The following is a 7,518-nucleotide window of genomic DNA, read 5'->3' as shown; positions in this document are numbered from 1 at the left end:
TGCCAAAAAGATTTTCAAGATCATAAGAAGTATCATTATCTTCCCAATCATAATCATCACAACAAACAATAGGCATAACGAGATCATCATCAAGTGCATCATTTTCCACAATTATTTTTGATTCATTTTCATGAGGCACAACAATAATAGGAGCAACATTATTTGGGAGAGATATGTTTTTACCTCTGTTCCTTTTTCTTGTCTTCTTCTTCACCACATCATGTGTGGGTTCAATCCTCTTTTTGGAGCTCCTTATTAATGAGATTGGTTGAATAGAAGGCTCCTCCTCGTTACCTGATTCATCATAAGAAATAATAGGAGAACATTGGGAAGTCTCTTCCCTTTCATTAGTATTCTCTTCATCTTCTATTTCTTTTCTTTTCTTTATGTAATTGGCAATATAAGGATTTTCAATGCAATTCACCGCACAATACATATAAATCTTCTCTAGATCAAAATCAAGAAATCTATCGAGATTAAATTTTGGAATACCCTCAGTTATACGTTTCATTTCTTCATAACCCAAAAGATGGCTAAGCTCTTTACGATGCTCAAGGGTAACCAAATTATCACAATATTTGGACACGACTTGATCATGAAACAAATAGCATTGGAGCTTTAAATGATCATGTTCATTGCAAAGTTCACAAGGGGCGCAAAAAATATTGAATCTTTCAGCGCAATCATCAAGACTTTCTTGCAACAATTTAGTTTCTAAATACTTATGCCTCTTGCAATATCTATCTTCCCTATTTGGTGCATACTTGCAAACCCAATGTACTCCACAAAAATTGACATGTTTATAGGAGACATTTTCATCATGACTAGTGCAATCATCATTAGTACCATGGATATTCAAGGAGTTCATACTAACAATATTGCAATCATGCTCATCATTCAAAGATTTAGTGCCAAACATTTTATTGCATTCTTCTTCTAACACTTTGGCACAATTTTCCTTCCCATCGTACTCACGAAAGATATTAAAAAGATGAAGCGTATGAGACAAACTCAATTCCATTTTTTTAGTTTTCTTTTATAAACTAAATTAGTGCTAAAACAAGAAACAAAAAGATTCGATTGCAAGATCTAAAGATATATACCTTCAAGCACTCACCTCCCCGGCAACGGCGCCAGAAAAGAGCTTGATGTCTACTATGCAACCTTCTCCTTGTAGATGTTGTTGGGCCTGCAAGTGCACAGGTTTGTAGGACAGTAGGAAATTTCCCTCAAGTGGATGACCTAAGGTTTACCAATCCGTAGGAGGCGTAGGATGAAGATGAACTCTCTCAAGCAACCCTGCAACCAAATAACAAAGAGTCTCTTGTGTCCCCAACACACCCAATACAATGGTAAATTGTATAGGTGCACTAGTTCGGCGAAGAGATGGTGATACAAGTGCAATATGGATGGTAGATATAGGTTTTTGTAATATGAAAATATAAAAACAGCAAAGTAACAAGCGATAAAAGTGAGCACAAACAGTATTGCAATGATAGGAAACAAGGCCTAGGGTTCACACTTTCACTAGTGCAAGTTCTCTCAACAATAATAACATAATTGGATCATATAACTATCCCTATGCATAGGTTCATGGGCGGAACCCGCAAGTTGATCACCAAAACATACATCAAGTGAATCACGTGATATCCCATTGTCACCACAGATACGCACGGCAAGACATACATCAAGTGTTCTCAAATCTTTAAAGACTCAATCCGATAAGATTACTTCAAGGTGAAAACTCAATTCATTACAAGGGAGTAGAGGGCGAGAAGCAACATAAGATCCAACTATAATAGCAAAGCTCGCGATACATCAAGATCGTGCCAAATCAAGAACACGAGATAGAGAGATCAAACACATAGCTACTGGTACATACCCTCAGCCCCTAGGGTGAACTACTCCCTCCTCGTCATGGAGAGTGTCGGGATGATGAAGATGGCCACAGGTGAGGGTTCTCCCCACCGGCAGGGTGCCGGAACAGGGTCCCGATTGGTTTTTGGTGGCTACAGAGGCTTTGCGGCGGCGGAACTCCCGATCTATCTTCTGTTCTGGAAGTTTTAGGATACTTAGGTATATATGGGTGAAAGAAGTACGTCGGTGGACCGAAGGGGGGTGGCACGAGGCAGGAGGCGCGCCCTGGGGGGGCACCCTCCACCCTCGTGGGCACCTCCCTTCTTTCCTGACGTGCACTCCGAGCTTTTCCGGTAGTTTTCCTTCCAAACATAACTTCTGCAGTTGATTTCGTTCCGTTTCGACTCCGTTTGATATTCCTTTTCTTCGAAACACTGTAATAGGGAAAAAAACAGCAAATCTGGGTTGGGCCTCCGGTTAATAGGTTAGTCCCAAAAGTATTATAAAAGTGAATAATAAAGCCCAATATTGCCCAAAACAGTAGATAATATAGCATAGAGCAATCAAAAATTATAGATACGTTGGAGACGTATCAGCTGGCACTACCAAAGATCACAGAACGTATCACCTGTCACCTAGATTGTCGCCACCCAGACCCTGCCGCCGCAACTCCAACTTCACAACAACAAACAACCGGGGCAATCTTAGCCCATGCTTATGTGGTATTCAGTTTTGCCCGTGTCTTATGTGGTATTAAGTTCTCGTTGTTGGGACTTTTTTCATATTCATTAATTGGATCATCTGTGAGCCATTAGTTGCCATTTATACAAACCTACACATCTCATTCTTAAATAGTGCTTACGGATAGGGCTGGGCGTTCGGTTAATATGGTTAATACGGTTCGGTTTTTCTCGTTTTTTTACAATTTTGGTTTTGAAGAAATGGACACCGAAATTATCACACGTAAATTAGCCACCGAACCATATTAACCAGGTTGCCCTCGCAGTTACGACCACACAGGAACTAGGCAATAGACATCGTAAACAATATCGGCTTCTTCGGTGATTTTGGTTTTTGACCAGAGGTAACTGAACGTACCCGAATCACTGAATAGCGATCAAAGTTCTCACCAAACAAACAACCATACACCGAATAAACAGACAAATCTATTAAATCTGTTCGGTTTGGTTTGTTTTTTCGGTTTTCGGTGTGACAGTGCCCACCCCTACTTATGGAGATTGTGATTTGTGTAGCGTTAAACATCTGGAAAGAACAAATGATTTCGTTTTCAAGTCTGACATCCATCTACCCTGCGCTGTAAAGTCCGGTTACAAAGTGATCTTCAACTTCATCGATTCATTTAAGCCAAGCCTAGTCCGATCCCTGATTGATTCGTTGTTGCAATTTGTTTGTCTAATTCTGTGTTATTTTCCTTTTTTCCATTTCGTAAACGCTTCATGTAAATATTGTGAAGACTCCTTTCTTACTCTATAATGATGAAGCCTCCGTTCTTAGTCTACAAAATAGGGGACCCTCTACTAAGATTGTTTTCAAAAACTAAAATGGACACAGAGACATATAAAGATATGATATATTTAAGCGGTACAAATTAGCATTACAACATCGTCAATTTTCTAATTTTTTTTCTTAGATTTAGACAGAATTCGGTGTAGCAAAATTTCCCAAACTATTTTTAAATAGCATAACTTTTCCTGAGTTCTACTTTTGGAATGATTTATTTGTAAACATAGATTCTGTAATTGTATACTAGTGAATTTTGTATTACGATACTGCCAACACAATTATATGGTTAATATTATTGGACACAAAAAAATTACTAGTTGGCCTTGGATGTATAGACTATAAATTATATAAGTATTAAATTTAGTGATCAATTGAATGTTAAAGAAATAAAAACGTTTAGTATAAACATGTGATGGTCATTTGTTATTAGTGACGGATAAACCAAAAATTTGGTGGCTGTACGTTCAGTATAAACCAAAAATTTGGTGGCTGGCTACGACTATGGTTTGGACGGGCTCAGGCAGGCTCGCTTTGGGCCTCGTGAGCCCTGCGGTTGGAGGTGGGAGGTGGAAGGTGGGAGGTCGATGCGTCTTGGAGGAAGTTGTGTATCATATGTTCATTATTACCAAAATCATAAGAGAGGGTTGGCTAGGTAGTAGTGGTTTTTTCATCATAGCGATGAGTTCATCAAGTTTTATGGCCAACTCTGTGTTCTTTTAGGGTGCATTCGGTTCCTTAGCAAAAACGGTTTTAGCCTTGCTAAGCTAGGTTAGGTGTTTGGATCCTCAATTTAATATAACTTTTGGAGGCCAGGTAGCCACGCTGGGAAGGAAAACGTCGCTCCACAGGGAGAGCCGATTTGGCTCGCCTCCGACGACAAAATTGGATCACAACGAAAAATCAACAACGAGCTCTCCTAAAATCAACAACGAGCTCTCCTAATGGGCCGCAACTAATTGCAATTAACCAAACATGTAGCTGAGGCAAGGCCGGCAAAGCCGAGTTGAGCTAGCTGGGCTAGCTCAACTATAGCCTACCCGTGCAATATAACCAAATGCACCCTTATTTGATAGTGTTTACCCTCTTAGTGGTAGACCTCTCAACATGCCATTGGGCAAGATTTTCTTGCATACCATCTAGCAACTTTTTAGATTCAGCAATGGGTCTTTCCATAATAGTTTCTACTGCAACAATGTCAATCATAGTTTTCACCATGGAGTTAAAACATGATAAACGGATGAAAAATTAACCATCCTTCCATTTAATAATTGCAACAATTTCTATAAACATTCTTCCATTTGGGTGAGGCCGCACCTCTGTAGCAATGAGCGTGCTGCGGCTGGAGGCGGGCGTCCCTACCCCGGCACTCCCGATTGGTTAAGTAGCAGGGGAGATAGAGACGTGACGTCCCATCCATGGCTACGGTGAAACAACCGCGACCGGATTACGGCGGTGACGATCGCCATTAGCGACGGGTTTGGGGTGATGGGAGTTTCCAATTAAGCTCGGGTGAGGTTGAGATGTTGCGATCGGGCCGGGCGTCGGTGGTGCATCACGCTGCGAGCGAGCAACGCTACGAAAGGTGAAAGACGAGACCTTTGGGCAGCAGCTACCTAGTGGTGGCAAGTGACAACTACAATGGTGACATCCATGGAAATTGAAGGTAAGTTGCAGCATCGCTTTCAGCGAGATCAAGAATTTATAGTGTTGAAAGAGAAGGGAAAAAGGTTGACGCTGGCAATGGCGCGACTCAACGGGCGAAGCGTTTGCTTCACTCAAGTGAACTTGTGAAGTGTGCTGGGGACGTGAGTTAGTTAATTACAGGTAGTACTGTCTACCAGACGTACATTATATCTTCAGTTGATGAAGTGAGAAAATGAAAGCAGCAGCTAGTAGTAGTACCATGCATCTTCAGTCAGTTAATGTCAGTGTACATGGACGGATCAGTTGACAGGTAAGTAAGTAAAGTGAGGGAGTGACAACTGACAAGTGTGTCAACACTGTCGTCCAGTAACCTCTCAATCATCTCATCTGTGGATATACTAATACTACTGACTATCTGGTCAGTTACAATACAGGAAGTGTTGTTGCCTGTTGCTTCACTGCTCGACCATCCCTCTTGAAGCAAGCAATGTCCCTTTCCGAATCATGGCATCTCGATCATCCTGCCTGCCTGAGATCATGCACGCGGCTTACTTACTTACTGTAGGCAGGAGGAGTTTGGAGCTAGCGTTCTGCAAGATGGACGGTACTCCACTGCGTGGAGAGAGCATGGCAGGGTAGGATGGGGACTGCCCACCGAATCCGACGACTGTTTTGGCTTCATCCTGATTTTGCATGCTAGGATACAAGGACAAGTGGGCAACAACCGCCTCCACTGGAATGCAGGCAGGCAGATGCGGCATTTGTGGTGTACTGACCCTATGCTTCTTTCCAGGACTGACTCCAGCTCTGTATGTAGCGTACGCAAGATGATAATTATGGTGTGCTGTGTGTCCCTCATCTAAGTCATCTTCAGCTCTTTCCCCAGAAACAACATGGTTTCCTCTGCTTTTTGCCTTATTCAGTACTACTTCTACCCTCAGATTAAACGGTGGGGCTGCCTTCTCTGAATCAACACAGATTACAACCGTTGATGTGAACATGAAACAGAAAGAAAGAAAATGTATGTCAGTGGATTTTGTGTGCCAGCTAGCTAGTCTTTCTGGTTTTAACTACCTGATGATGATTGGCATGGAAGAACAAAGAGGTAAAGTGAAAAGAAAAGAAAAACATCATTCACAGGTTGTTGTCATGTGACCATCAGCTGAAAGAGATCTCGGTTGAATTGATGCATGTCGACCGGCCTGATTTTCTCTTCTCAGGTGAATAGGTTTCATTTTGGTTCTTCTTGCACACCGACCGAATTCTCATGCATCCCTCTTCCTTCTGCGCCAAACCCTTTGACATCGCATATGACTTTCTCTTTTCCCGGATGAAGAGCACGTTCCTACTACTTCTCAAGGGTGGTGGATGTCGGTTATGGTGTCGCATCGCGAAAAGAAGACATGGGCTAGTTGTTGAAATATTCCACAACATGACCGCATGAACATGCGGAAAAATCCTACTCCCTCTGTTTCTAAAAAGTACTTTTAGATATTTCAACGTGGACTATATACGGATGTATATAGACGTAGTTGAGTAACTTTTTTTTCACAGAATTCAAAGACTACCAAGTAAAAAAAAAAACTTCTATTACAACGCACGACCATTTTTACAAAAATTCAGCATCGCGCGGACGCCTCCACACACACAATGCTTATTTCCTCCACCTTCCTTTGAGCTGAGCACAGATGTGACGGTCTCCACCAGCGGTTCTATCAAACTCGTTGACATCGTCGTCGGAGAGATTGGCCGCTAGCTCGCGGAGCGCGGGGGAGGGGTCGGTGCCAGAGGAGATGACCTGCTGGACGAGCATTGCTGGGGAAGTGCTCCCAAAAAAATGTCATGAATCTAGCGAAGGACGAGCAAGAGGCGGTGAAGGTGGACTAGTGGGAGATGAGGCCGCTGAGGGTGAGCTTCAGGGTGAGGTCCGTTGACCCACTAACCACCATTTTTATTAATTAAGTATAATGGAGCTGCCCAGTTAGTTCTGAAAAAACTGGGTGAAAAGCGCCGTGACCCATGAATCAGGCACACAATATCTTCCAGGTTGTACATTGGCGTCATCATCATCACTTTTCACCGAGCAAACGACTCCAACTCACGTCGGATGGCCGCCGACGGAGTCCACACGACAAAGGTCACAATCAGCCACACGAAAAACCTTGACATGCAACCGGCCACACACGCCGTCGGCACGCAAGGCTGGTGCCATAAAAGATCACAGAACGGACCACCCGTAGCCTTGATTGTCCCCAGCCGAACATCACCGCTACAACTTCAACTTCAGAATAAGAAACAACCGATGCGGTCTTAGCCCATGCTTATGTGGTATTTTGTTTTGCATGTGTCCTATGTGGTATTATGTTCTTGTTGTTGGGACTTCTTGCATATTCACTGGGATCATCTTTGAGTCATTAGTTGTCATTTATACAAATCTACACATTTCATTCTTATCCCATGCTTTATGGAGATTGTAATTTGTGTGGCATTAAA

This window comes from Triticum aestivum, chromosome 3B (assembly GCF_018294505.1).
Source record: "Triticum aestivum cultivar Chinese Spring chromosome 3B, IWGSC CS RefSeq v2.1, whole genome shotgun sequence".
NCBI lineage: Eukaryota > Viridiplantae > Streptophyta > Magnoliopsida > Poales > Poaceae > Triticum > Triticum aestivum.
This window is presented reverse-complemented; position numbering follows the sequence as displayed.